Source organism: Xyrauchen texanus, chromosome 46 (assembly GCF_025860055.1).
Source record: "Xyrauchen texanus isolate HMW12.3.18 chromosome 46, RBS_HiC_50CHRs, whole genome shotgun sequence".
In the NCBI taxonomy this organism is placed as follows: domain Eukaryota; kingdom Metazoa; phylum Chordata; class Actinopteri; order Cypriniformes; family Catostomidae; genus Xyrauchen; species Xyrauchen texanus.
This window is the reverse complement of record NC_068321.1, coordinates 17,017,314-17,032,000: the sequence shown is the minus strand read 5'-3', so window position 1 is coordinate 17,032,000 and position 14,687 is coordinate 17,017,314. Positions and strand designations below refer to the sequence as shown.

At 35.2% G+C, this 14,687-nt stretch overlaps 1 protein-coding gene across 3 annotated transcripts in view; it reads left to right on the top strand.

Annotated features, from left to right (window-relative positions):
* Nucleotides 1-995: 995 nt before the first annotated feature.
* tead1a (TEA domain family member 1a) overlaps nucleotides 996-14,687 on the top strand; it is a 45,437-nt gene continuing 31,745 nt past the window's right edge. For all 3 annotated transcript variants that reach the window (XM_052119566.1, XM_052119563.1, XM_052119565.1), the window contains exons 1-2: nucleotides 996-1,142; nucleotides 1,419-1,520. The gene's annotated coding sequence lies outside the window, so the exon portion shown is untranslated. The remainder of the gene's footprint in view (nucleotides 1,143-1,418; nucleotides 1,521-14,687) is intronic.

Sequence of the window (14,687 nt, the reverse complement as noted above, 5' to 3'; positions counted from 1 at the left end):
CCTCATGTTTTTACAAACCTGTGTGAAATTCTTCTGTGAAACACAAAATGAGATGTTATGCGGAATGATTCTGCATAACATCTCCTTTTGTGTTCTGTGGAAGAAAGAATGTGACATTACAGAAATTTTATTTTTGTGTGAACCATCCCTTTAACCTTGGAGCATGTTTCTTGGAAAAAGTTGTCATTAATGTTAAGATGGGCAGAAGTCAAGAAAGATTAAAAAGATGAAGAAAGGTAAAGAGAACACTATAATGAAGAGCAAAAAGGACAATATAATTTTGCCCTAATGGTGACAACACAGCAATTCATGTCATTGCATACAGGTCAGTCAATTACTTGGGTGTTCTTTCTGGCATTTTCCTATCTGATTACACAAATAACCAGAAGAGATTTTAACATCTATGCTTTTGTAATAAAAGGTAGCCAGGAAATTCAAATGATGTAATGTTCCCTTCTAATAGGCTACTTACAAAAAAAGAAAGAAAAAATCTATTGATCTATCTGTCTGTCGTTCTATCTATCATTCTATCGTTGTATTGTTCTATCTGTCTATTGATTATCTATCATTCTGTCTATGGTTCTGTTGTTCTATATATCGTTTTATCTATCTATTGTTCTAACATTCTATCTAGCGTTCTATCTATCGTTTTATTTATTTATTCTGTGTCTGTTTGTCTATCTATCGTTTTATAATTATACTGTTCAATCTATCATTATTTCGTTCTATCTAATGTTCTATTGTTATATCCTTCATTTCACATCATCCAGACAAAATTGAGACATGCTCTTTGAAGTTTCATGAAAGGTTTTTCTCAAAATGTGTTATTTTGCGTCGTTGTCGCTTTCATGAACTCTAGAGCGATACTTTCTCACTAGTGAGGTCACACCACATTCAGCCGCGGCTCCTCCCTCCTGGAGTTCTACGGTGACGTTACCATGGCCCCGCCCCCAATGCAAACTCAGTTCTTCGCGTTCATTTCATTCTTGCCCTCATTCCGCGCATACTTCACATCGTTGTTAGATACGCGGAATAGTCGCACTATTGCGCTGCGACAACAAGAAAAAAAAAAGTGATCAGCTGGAAATAAATCACTGCACGCGCTCGATCAGATTGCTGTGCATCGCACATTTAGAAGACAGGTAAGTGTGCGTTTTATACTTTAGTTGTCAGGAGCGATTAGCAGTTAGGCTATATAGGTTTCAGTAAATTGTTTTAAACTATAAGAATGATGTATTTTTTCTACTAATGATATCACTTTATGTGGTATATTAAATAGATTATGAGCAATCGCCAAATATTGTGAGAATAGTATGAATAGTAGCTTTCCCAGTTCTTAAAAAGTGACAATTTAAAAAAAAAATCTGTATTTGATCCAAACGAGACTATTGTAATAAAATATGTTTTCTTGTTTATAGATTGTGCGAAACATCCGCAGAGATTTTCTTCACTTCTGGAGGTCCAGAATTTGTTTTTCCTTCAAGCTGTGCCAACAAGTTACCCACAATCTCGTTTTAACTGTGAGTCCATATTTACTTCAATAGTAATCCTCGTGCTGATAATGGTCCGATACATGTTTCGAGTTATTGATTTCTGGTTATTAACTTGACATCAGGGAATTGTATACTGTGGTTGTATATTTGCATACTTAGTCTGCCTGACACTCTGTTCTCTCTTTGCTTTCTTGAAGAAGAAAAAAAAAACCGTCAGTTTTGTGTACATAAAGGATTAGAGAAAAAGTCCATGGTCCAGACCCTGTTAATAATTAATCTCGACGTTTGAAAGCGCCCTCAGTCAAAAATGAGTCTACAGTAGCCAGCTGCCAAGTGCCTACATAGACTGCATTTTCGGGCATAATAAATGGGTCAAAAAAAGCGAACATTTTGGGAAAGGCGTGTGTATTGTTTTCTGGTATATTTAAACTAACTGACTGCACGTCAAGAGCCTTAGGGTCCGATCACACCGAATGGATTTTGCATCCGTCTGAGCTGTTTTTCAATAGTATTTCGATGTAAACACGGGCTGGACGGACGTCTTGGTGTTTCTTCAGCGTCTCGAGTTTTTTAAACGCAGTGTCAAGACTTAAACAACTTTAACTTTTAAAACCGCGCCTCGAGACACCTGTGTTCTCGTCCAGCTTTGATTGTTTTTAGCGCGTTAACGCGTTCGGTTTGAACGGCCCCTGGTTCGATCATTGGTGGAATTAAGCGTAAAGAAATGAATATATTTAAGATTACACTTTATTTACTTACCACAATATCAATATTACGGGTGCCTGCCTTTATTCGTACTTCAGAGGGAAAATCATTAGTTTTATAGCCATTCAATTTAACTTAGGCTATGTAAACAGAGTAGATGCACTCTTTTAAAATTTAACTTGATTTAAAACGCTCAAATGTACACAGTTCTCCACTTTACTCAGTATCTGTTGAGGTTTTTATATACTAACTAATAAAACGAACTAATAACTAATACAAACTATAAGCTGTTTAAATTTTTTTAAAGTTGATATTCTTCTGTCAGTAATTCTAAAAGTGCTGGCCCTTTAAGTGTATTTATCATTGTAGTACATATATTACTTTTCAGAGGAAGGCGATCAATTAATGCCATTTTTTTTTTTTTTTTCTATTTTAAGAATCAAAACTTTGTCAGAGAAGGGGAAAAAAATTGCCAAAATCACTAGACAGGCGTCCTCTAGCATGGGATTGTGGGAAAATGGGGGAAGGGGCCCTTCATTGTTCCTGCTGTTTATTGAAGCAGGGGCTCGTGGAGCGCCTGAATTACTCCACAAACAGTCATGCTGACATCTGGTTTGCCACTTAAGCGCACCTGTAGGCTGAAAGATGCTAAACTGTGTATTCATTCCGCTTCTGTGCTAATTCAGAGGAACAGCCATTTGTTTTACTGTTGCTGCCACTCACCGTCTAGCATACCCTATTGTTATGCCAGCAACAGGCGATATGCCGGAGGCACCATATGGCTTGTGTGTGCCTCGATGTTATCTGGTAATTTAGCTTATCAACACCATTATGTTTTATTTGTCCCTTTCTCTTACATGCCTTTTAATGCAAAGAGGGTGATTGAGTAGGTTTAATTAGGATGGGACTGTGTTGTATGCAGCCAAAGTACGCTTCAATGTTCTTCTGTGTTTTCCTACGTAGTTTTAGTGGGAAATTAATTCTTAATTATTTTACATTTTTTAGACTAACCATATTTGACCATCTCCGAAAGCACATTGAGAGGGCGGAGCAAAAAAATAAGTTATTTGATAACCACACATCTGATAAAGCTTGAAAAAAATCATTGCTGAAGGCAAGACTCACTTGCTTTGTGTATCTTAACTTTTCTCAATATGTTGTCTTTTTTTATGTAAATAACTTGCAGAGAAATATTCAGATTTTGTCTTCAACAAACATGGATATTGCCTTTTTATTTGATAAGTGAAGAATAATCTCAGATTTTGCTGAGCAACAATAGCTTTCTTGTTTTTAATTAAGTTCTGAGATCCACGGCATAGACAATGTTAAGTTAAATGTATACTGTGAGTTCTTAAGCAACAGGTGTTTAGGATCTGCATTATAAGATTATTTTTTTTAGTTATGATATGTTTTTGATCAAAAGAAAAGGGATGTGCAATCTGAATAGTGATAAAGTTCTTACAATGTAGTTTTTCATGTTTACTGTATTCTCAGACACTCAATGTATCATACACACTAAAATAACTGAATGTTTTCTTCTTGAGTGACACGTGTTCTTTGCCTTTACTGTTGCATTTCTTTTGGCATGCATAATCACAAGGCTTGTATGATAACTGGGAGGGTGGGGGGTGGAATAAGAAACCCAAAGAGATTTGTCAGAGCAAAACGCAAGAGGGGAGCCTTAAGGGGCGACAAAAGGAAAATTCATATGTAATGAAATTTGGGTTGAGAGTTTGTCAGGGCAACAATAGCTCAGTTGGGCTGTGTGTTGCAGGGGCACGGGTGGCCAGCTTTGTTCAGGGAATACAGGAACAATAGGGTGTCCTCAGTGGCCTGGGGCGGCAGGAGGCCCACGCCGTGCCCTGAGGTAAACTCTGTTGTCACAAAAGGGACGCACTCTCCACACAGCCCACCACTCCAAGAGACCAAGGACAGCCAGAGTGAGCGTGAGAGACCCTTACTGGAACTCTGCCACTGACGTCAGCATGTCTGCTTGAGGCTGATTACTGGACTCCCTTTTAGCTGCCTTGTAAATGTTGCTTGGCCTGACCTAGCTTATGGAAAAGTTTGTGAGTGAATTCAAAAGAAAGAAAGAAAGACAGTTTGAAGACAGTCAAACAAACATATTGTTGATAGAAAGAGACAGGGTAGGTAGATAGATAGATAGATAGATAGATAGATAATTAGTTCATATTACGATGACAATATTATGACAATGTTATGTTATTGCCATATATATTGATGTACACTACATCAGATCGTTGCATAAGCTGTAAAGATTTCCTTTGTGTAGGTATTTTTTAATCTTAAAATCTGTTTGCCAACACCAGAACAACAGTTTAGGGAGAGTCAGAGTGAAATCAGTCACTAAATGAGTCATTTCCTGACACAAACCTCCAGTTAACGGACCAATTATTCACCTCCTGTAGAGCATTAATCAGAGATGGTCTAAAATGTTACAGACCTAAGGATTGGGTTAGTACTTATCAAAAAATTATATTGCAGACTCTGTCAATACATCTTGTGTGGATTAATAATATCGGAAAAATGGCTTATTCTTACAAAAATAACAAAAAAGCACCAAATCTATCTTTCTCCTGTTGAGACGGAAGATTAAAAATATACTGCTGTGCCATAGATGGATTTCAGGAGATGCCACGAAAGGGCGAGCAATTCTGTTTTGGTACATTGTGATCAGATGTACTGTCTGTGAGTTTTGAAAAGACTCTCTTCGATGTTTATAAGAAATCTCTGTGTATCCTGTTCGAAATCAGGTGGCGACCGGAGTTCATGGCACCCTTTGGAAATGTATTTGTCGCCCGCTGAAAGTTCAGTAAAGGTTATGAGCAAACATTGGCCATGCTTTTCGGGAGCTCACACTTATTTGAACATGTCGCCGTCTCCGATTCCTGGACGAGGCATTGTGGGACAGAGTGGGAGAGTGACACTCCAGTAAGACCATCGGATAATAGCAAGGTCTGACTCAGTGAAAAATAGCCTCCTTTAGAAGACTGAAGCCAGTGAGTGATCTCAAAACATGTCTTGCTTGTAATAACTGGAGGAAGCCGGTCTGATTCAATATCTTACAACACTTCAAGGAAGTGGACTTTGTGTTTGGCCTGTAGCTCCATGAATGGACTGAATGTAGTCACTTAACATAATTTATTCAAGTAGGACAAGTTCCTGCATTAACATCCTTGTTGGTCCGGGAGTGATATACCTATCGATCTATCAGATTTTAGGGATAGTGGTAGGCATAAGGCTGGGGTAAGGTGCATTCAACCAGACATTCTTCTCAACCAATGATTTTAGGGTTAGGAGCAGGGGTAGGGCTAGGTTTAGGATAGGAATATTGTTTCATTATCTGTCAAGTTTGTTGAACTTTTGTGTGAATTTTTTCCTCTGATATACTCATTGCATCATGTTGTACAAATTTAGCCCTCATGTATACTTATTGCATCTCGCTATACTCATGATCTATTTGAAAAACTTCTGTAAACACAAAAACATGTCTAGTATTACTGTCAGCAGACTTTCACATATTTAAACACTTTTTGCAAAGCAGTTTGAAGGAAAACTTTCTGAGGCCATTGGACAATTACTTTCCAACTGTTCTGCCATCACTTTGGGGTCATTAGCACTTGGTTGACAGGATTACATAATTGGAGGCAAAGCAATAACAGTGCTTACATGCCCAGTGTCCTTTAGGAATTCATGCGGTGCAATTCGCAGACAGGTTTTCGCTTGGATGTTTGTAGGTTTGTTTGACCTCCAAAATTGCATTGAAAAAGGTTGTAACCTGGGCAGCAATGTGCAGTCAGACAAACTGTACAATTTCTGTTAAGATAGGTCTATCTATGCTTGTTAAATCTTATAGACTTGTAAATTGTCATTTTAAGCATGGGTTGACAGTGGATTAGAGTGTATAAGAGACAGAGAATGTTCCGGGTTTAATACAAGTAAGCTCAATCGACAACATTTGTGGCAAATTGTTGAAAAATTATTTCAACTTGACCCTCGCAAAAATAATGGTTACTAAAAGGCACTTACAATGCAAGTGAATGGGGCTAGTCAAGGGCGTAGATTTGGCTTGAACATTGGGAGCATGAAGCATTTACATGTTCCCATTGATCATACTATAAATATTTGGGGGGGTTGTACTTTCCTGTTTTGATTATTGAGGGGTTTAGAAAAGTTATATTGAGATTTAACAGCATAATACTTGTAGCTACCTTGAACAGTTATAGCCTATGTGTTTATTCTCATGTTACCATTTTCGTTTTTTGTAAAGCTTGATTAATCCTTTCTAACATTTCATTCTAATAAAAGTTAAACACATGAGATTTATATATAAGCCTCTGAAATTACTACTAAACGTTACCTGAATCTGTGGTTGCATCAATCTCAGAAAACGTTGTTTTTTCAGGCGTAAAAATCACTTAATAATTCCTCAAATTGACATAAGCCTTTAACATGCTCCAAGTGATCAAGGGTTTAGGGTGTTCCGGTTAAACCCACTGCACAGGTTCCGCCAGAAGAGGGCACTTGTGCAATGTAAGCAATTACGTACATTCGAGTCCGTGAGACGGAGGGAAGTTTGCGAGAGAAGGGCATCAAAATTTTAAGTGGAATGCAGCCTATGTTGTGCTGTCTGCTGTCAGTTTGTGTTTTGTTTTCTGTATAAGCTGCGCGATGCCTATACAGCTGGAGTTTCATTTACTGCCCCCTGGAGAAAACAGGTGGTACTTCAAGCTTGCATTGCTCAGGAAAATTCCTCTTTAGAGTCCGGGGACATAATTCATTGTTTTTGTTTTTTTTAAACGCGTTATGTTTTTATATTATTAATCGCACTGAATTAACACGTTAAATTGACATGTTGAATGTAAACATGGCGTAAATCTTTTTAAGTAGCACCCTATTGAAATCAGTTTTTATTGTTTCCCAAATCACGTTTTTATTATTATTATTTTCCAGAATTTTCCAGAACTTTAAACATTCCAGAATGTTTAAAGTTTAATTTAATTTCATCATCAAAATGGTGTCTAATCAACTAATTCTTAAAAGTTTTAACAAGAATATTTGTTTGCAAATCTTTTATTCAACATCTGCTGTTTTTTGCCGGAAGCTTCACTTTTCCAGATTAACAGTTTTCAACATGGTCCAGTGTGATCATTGTAGATTTTTTAGTGAAGTCTGGAATCTTATTTCTTTACACTGGCCTTTAAATCTGACAATGAAATGTAGGACACAGTTTTGGAGTGTTTGTATTTTGTGTTTTAGATTACTGTGGCGTGTGCCATAAAGCCGGTTTCAGTGGCTAGCCAGGTAAATTCAAATTTAGTTTGACTCAACCCCAGGTTTTAGGTGCCATAAAAGTTGATCAGCTTTTAGAGGTGTTAATCATCACAGCAATTTACGCTACATGACTAACTTGCTCTGTAGCAGGTTTTGTTCTGGATTACAGATAGCAAACAGATACTGAACATCAGCTGTAAGTAAAATGACATCTCTGACGCAATCAACTCCCCCATGTTTCTGAAAGCACACTTTACAAATAAAATCTTAGAAATCCATAAAATCAACTCTTCGTGATAAATTATTTATGTGAGAATCTAAATGTAGTTTTTCATCACATAGTGTTTTATTTTATTTAACATTGAATTGCTTTTCTTTTACCCTCTTTAGCCATAGCAAAAAATATGTTTCAATATATAAACATAATGTATTAGGCTATCTATAAATGAATTAATATGATACCTGGAAAAAACAATACTTTATAAAATACTAAAAGCTCAAAATTGCTATGGAAAGGGGTGAATGCCACCCAAACCCCTTCTTTCTTGCATAGACTCAAGATGAACATACAGTATTTTACATGAAGCTATAATAATATAGCTATAAGCTATATTTACCTGTAAATAATTAAAAACAGTTGTGAATTTGGAAACTCCTGCCTTTTTCTTGCGGTTTGAGAAGGTATCCATTCCTTGATCAGTGAACAGTTGCTGATATTTTTTCAGACCTCTATCTGCCCAAATCTAATCCATTTGGCATGAAATCAAGATCTTTAGCAATTTCTTGTAAAATAATTATATCTTTCTTAATGTGATTATTTTTCTTTCTTTCTAGCCAAATTCTAAAAGTACTATTTATAAAATATTATCTATTGATTTAAATTTGTTGCTTTATTTGGGTAGGAACAGGGATATACCAGGTTTCCCCATTTGGTACATTTCCATCTTCTTCCGTTTCACTTTAAATTCTTCGTTCATCAAAATCAATATAGGTTGAATTTGGGCAGCTTATAATAATTTATTACATTTGGGAATTCTAGTCCTCCAAGCCTTTTTTCAAATTTAGAATTTTAAGACTAATTTAAGTATCTAGGTATATACATATATATATATATATATATACACATATATATATATATATATATATGTATATATATATATATATATATATATATATATATATATATATATATATATATATATATATATATATATATATATATATATATATATATATATATATATATATATATATATACAAAGTAGTTTATTCTATTGTCTAAAAACACTTTTTGATGTACTAACTGGTTGATTTTTAAAAAGGAAAATAAACAGGGAGAATATTCATCTTTATTGTCTCTATTTGTTTTGTAATCAAAAGTATCCTAAATTTATTTGTAATAGTTTTGAATAAAGTTTTCAATTAAATAAATATAAAAGATTTATATTTAAATTTGAGCTTTTAAAATTAATAAGCCTGTGTGTCCTTGTTGTGGGCCTATTTGAATTCACTTACGCATTTTATATACACTGGTGGCCAAAAGTTTGGAATAATGTACAGAGTTTGTTCTTATGGAAACAAATTGGTAGTTTTATTCACCAAAGTGGCATTCAACTGATCACAATGTATAGTCAGGACATTAATAACTATTACAATTTGAAAAAAAAAAAAATATTTTACTTAACTACTTCAAAGAGTTCTCATAAAAAATTCCTCCATGTGCAGCAATGACAGCTTTGCAGATCCTTGGCATTCTAGTTGTCAGTTTGTCCAGATACTCAGGTGACATTTCACCCCACACTTCCTGTAGCACTTGCCATAGATGTGGTTGTCTTGTCGGGCACTTCTCACACACCTTACAGTCTAGCTGATCCCACAAAAGCTCAATGGGGTTTAAGATCCATAACACTCTTTTCCAATTATCTGTTTTCCAGTGTCTTTATTTCTTTGCCCATTCTTAACTTTTCTTTTTCTTTTTCTGTTCAAAAGTGTCTTTTTCTTTGCAATTCTTCCCAGAAGTCCTGCACCCCTGAGTCTTCTCTTTACTGTTGTGCATGAAACTTGTGTTGAGCGGGTAGAATTCAATGAAACTGTCAGGTGAGGACATGTGAGACATCTATTTCTCAAACTAGAGTCTCTGATGTACTTATCCTCTTGTTTAGTTGTACATCTAGCCTTTGAATGAAATCTTCAGTTTTTTGGAAATTTCAAGCATTGTATAGCCTTCATTCCTCAAAACAATGATTGACTGATGAGTTTCTAGAGATAGTTGTTTCTTTTTTGCCATTTTTGACCTAATTTTGACTTTAAGACATGCCAGTCTATTGCATACTGTGGCAACTCAAAAACAAACACAAAGACAATGTTAAGCTTCATTTAACGATCCAAATAGCTTTCAACTATGTTTGATGTAATGGCAAGTGATTTTTTAGAACCAATTTATCAAGATTACTCAAGGATAAGGTTTTGGAGTGATGGCTGCTGGAAATGGGGTCTGTCTAGTTTTGATCAAAATTTACTTTTTTCAAATAGTGATGGTGCTGTTTTTTACATCAGTATTGTCCTGACTTTGTGATCAGTTGAATGCCACTTTGGTGACATAAAGTACCAATTTCCTTCCAAAACAGCAAAATCTGTACATTATTCCAAACTTCTGGCCACCAGTGTAAATATATTTTATTACATTAAGAACTTGTTTGCAGCAGTCCTCTTGTGCTCTTATAGCACCTGCTGTTTCTTCTTGTTGTGTAAATGTCTTTAATTGCTTTGTAATTTTACAGTTGTCCCTTGTAATGTGTCAATCATGTGTTTTAAATCTTCATGATTTCATGCTGAACTCAACTTATTTTGTATTTTATTTTATTTATTTTTTTAAACAATGTTTTGTGCAAAGTTTAAATGAATTTAAATTCTTATATTCATAATCATCAGCTTTCAGCAGAGAGGTAAATAACGCGTCTCTTGCGAGAATTGAATCATGTTCTCTCACATGATTGGTTGTGTGCTGCAAACGTCACTCATTCAAGCGCGTAATCTAATCTTAAAATCAGGATTGAATTGATTGATTGATGGAGAAAGTTGATGAGCTGTATCATGCCAACTATGCCTGACTGGATTGGTTTGAATTTGTCAACCTGAAACCAATCCTGAAACCCTGCGTTCGTTCTGCGACTTTCATGGTACGGGCCTCTGGTGTTTGTTTATATGTAATTTTTAAATGTTATGTTTTTAATTGTATAACTGTGAAGCCCTTTGTTCAACTCTGTTGTTTTAAATGTGATATAAATAAAGTTGATGCTGTGATTTAATATATAAATATATAGTTTACATGTGCTGCATGCTTTACTGTGGATTAGTTCTCTGCTTTGTCATCTGATACAACGTGAAAGATTCTGTGGCGTTTAGAGTGTATGAGCAGTTGGCTTTATACATTCATTTTAAGAATGCAGCTCATCCACACTAAGATTAGTGATTTAGCGGTTTAATAAATCACACAGTTGTCAATTTCAGTGTAAAAGGAGTAACAGAACATGCTCAAAATAAGCCTGTGAGCATTTTAAAACTGTTGTGTGTCATACTGTGTGCTGCTCTGTACTACCGAAACACTGGTATCGTTACATCTTTTCTATTTTAGTATCGACTTGGTACCAAACTACTGGTACTTTTGACATTACTATTCAGGGATCCTGCAGATCCTTAAAATGTCTTAAATTCAGTTTTCCCATATTTAAGTTCAGAAAAAGTCTTAAATTATCTTGAGGATAGTGATGATGAAATATAACAATGTTTACTTTTAATTGTTTATATTGTAATATGCTGTAGATCCTTGTAGGAGTGCCGTTTTATTTCCCTTATCGGTTTGAACCAGCAGCTGGAAGCAGTGAAGCGCAAACATTTCAAAATAAGAGTCCCCGGTGTATTTCAGTCTTTAAAATGAAAAGTTCTGTGCAATGAATAAAAAAGAATACAAAAAAATGTCTCCCTTGTTATTAGTATTTTGGTTGCATAAACTGCATCTGGAATTTAATTCAAAATGGACTCTTGTAGCCTCTGTCTGGCCCTCCCCATAACAGGAAGGAAATACTAAGAACATTTAACATATTAACTAATTTTAAGAACTATTTACAGATTAATTGCTTTTTTTCAACACATTGTCGTATCAGCAAAATCCAATATTTGTCGATCTCTAATTTGTATTTATTTATATAATGGTATAAACCGATTTTAATGTGATATAAATGTGGAAAACATGTCTTAAACTTGCATATATTCTACCCTGATAGGCAATGTTAAGGCCATGTTGAATGTTTGCCTCTGCCTGTTTAAGTAAGAATCTGTGATGCATGATTTATTTTGAGATTGTGTGGGTTTATTTTGGGATGGGGATACAGTATCAGTTTAATTTGTTCAGGTCTTGAAAAATGTCTTAAAGTCTTAAATTTGATTTTAAAATCTCTGCAGCAACCCTGCTATTAGCATGTACGTATAATGTTTATGTCTTGTGGCTATACTTTTAAACCAGAAAGATTTCTGTAATACCCTTTTCTAAGACATTTACAAACTTGGCAGATGCTTATTTATATTTAATGGTGTGTTTTTTGGGAATCAAACCCACAACCTTAACATTGCTAGCACACAACAACCAGTTGAGCCACAGGAAAACTAGACACATGATTTAATTCTAAGTGTGACAAAACATTAATTTAAAGAACGTGTTGGAGACGTTGAATATCTATTACAGGATTGAGAACAATGTTTTCTGATTAAAGACACTTCTTTGCCAAACTCTCTGAATAGGCCTTACGGCACTTTCTTAAGAACCCTTCACATTTCTTGCATCTTGAAGTCGTCTTTCTCTGGTAATGCTTTTTAGATTCGAAGGCAAGGGTTTCTTTGAGGAAGGATTGGCCTGGTTCCTCTGCAGTAATAAAAGGACATGGTTTCATCTAAGCAAATACTGCACTGACAATCACTGTACAAGATGTGCTGGCTGCCATACAGCACATGCCATTGAAATGCAAACGTCTCTTTCAGAGATGGACTGAAAGAAGGCATTTTTAGGTCATCTTTAATTGAATTTCCTGGCTGATGACAGAGTAATATAGAGACTAATAGCATTGTGTGTGCTTCTTGTGTCACTTCTTGAAATGCACTGGAAAAAGGCTCTATGCGATCACTTACAGACACTGGATATATGAAAACCCTTTGTTCATTATGCCTTCACTTAATAACTTAATAAGCTTTCTCTATTATATCTTATGTATCTCGTGTTATGAAAGTGGAATAGGCTTACAGAGGTTAATGCAACCACGTGGGAGGATCCGTTTCATTTGATTGAATGGAGCATGCGGTGGAACAGCATTACAGTGTTTACAGTGCTGTTGTTTTGAATTGGAATGACATTTTTAATGATTTTTCACACTTCAAATTGCCAAGATTAAATTGATTTTGTTTATTGTCAGGCCAATTTTCTTTTTAATGGAATAGTTTGCCCAAAAATGAAAATTCTGTCATTATTTGCTCAGCCTAATGTACTCCGAAACTCTGATGTGTGACTTACTTTCTTCTGTGGAACAAAAAAGGTGAATTTTAAAAAATTCTTCACAAGCTTTATTTACCATATAATGCAAATAAATTAGGTCTTTCAAACTCAAAAATCTGATCATATGGCTTCAGAAGACACTTAATGCCTGAGTCATTAATTACGTTTACTGTGGTTTTATTGTTTGTTTGTTTGTTTTCTCCTTTTTCTGAGCATGACAAACTAGTCACAGTTCATCTGCATTATATGGCAAATAAACCATGTGAAGACCCTTTTAAAAACTCACATTTTGTGTTAAATTCTGTCCTTTTTATGACAGAATTTCAATTTTTGGGTAAACTATTCCTTTAACACCAGAAATTGAAGTTAGTTCTGAAAGAAAGTCCAGCACCATTTGTTTACAGATGGCACTTGGTTCAATAATTAGTTATTTTATGCAATGACATATACAGTACGTTTTAAGTGTGGCTTCAGTGTCCAAATACTTTTTGGGGCCTCTGTATATGTGCAAATGCAAGCATATTGTTGCATATGTGAAATACACAAAAGCAGTCCAGTGCAGTCCTTAATCATTTAATCATTTCTTTTTTGTTTACTAATCATAGGGCAGTTACAAACACCTAATTAATGGGAAAATAGTTCCCAGTAAACTGTTTTCTTAACGCATTTAATCTAGGGCTGTCGATTTAACACTTAATTGTAGTGAAATTAATTATATAAAAATAAAATGTGTTATAATCCCTCCACTCCATAATAAGGAGATTTCCTACCATCGGAGTAATTCAAGCTTAAATTACTGTATCTCACCTACAGGTTTTTATGAGTCTCAGTCAGCAGGGGCAGTAAGCACTACTCCAGCTGTACAGGCAACAAACCATACTGGCTGCATCCCAAAGCTGTAAAATGCTGCCTTCTGAGGTAGTTTTGCCTTTTAAAATGTTGAGACTAGTTTCCTTAAGAGGTGCATTCATCCAAAAACTCTAGTTGTTAAGTTATTAACTGATTAGGCAGCAATGAGGATGCTTTCTTGCATTCAAACACAGCTGGACGGAGTGCTGCTCCGAATGCAAGGGTCTGAAAATGTGTTTTCGTTGTTTAAATTGCATCATAAACAGCGTATTTAGGACAAAGTTTCAACACAACCAAAGTGAGATGCTCCAAAAGCTTCTGTCTGACAGATCTATACATACTGTAGACACGTCCTAAGAAAAGCCCTCATAAGTCTACCTCGGACAGATTGACAAATTCAATTGCTGTGGAATGTAGCGATGGGATTATGTTCAATGATATGAAGAAAAAAAAAAACAGTTGCCTTCTAAAGCCACTTTTTGTATTGCCTAATCAGTACTTTAATCATCTGCACTATAATGTAATGTAATTTAATTATATTAATTATTATATTTATAATAATTTAATCATTATATATAGAATTTTTTTATTTGGGGGCCTTTTGTGGCATTTATTGATTTAAGCCCTATATGTTTAATTGCGATGAATTTGATTAATTAATCAGCATATCATGTAATTCATTTGGTAATAAAAATGTTTCATCAATGGACAGCCCTACTTTAAACAGAAGTCACAAAGTGGAGGCAGGCCGAATTGTAGCCGTTTTCCTTCGGCCTGGCTGCCAACTTCATGAATAGGGAAAT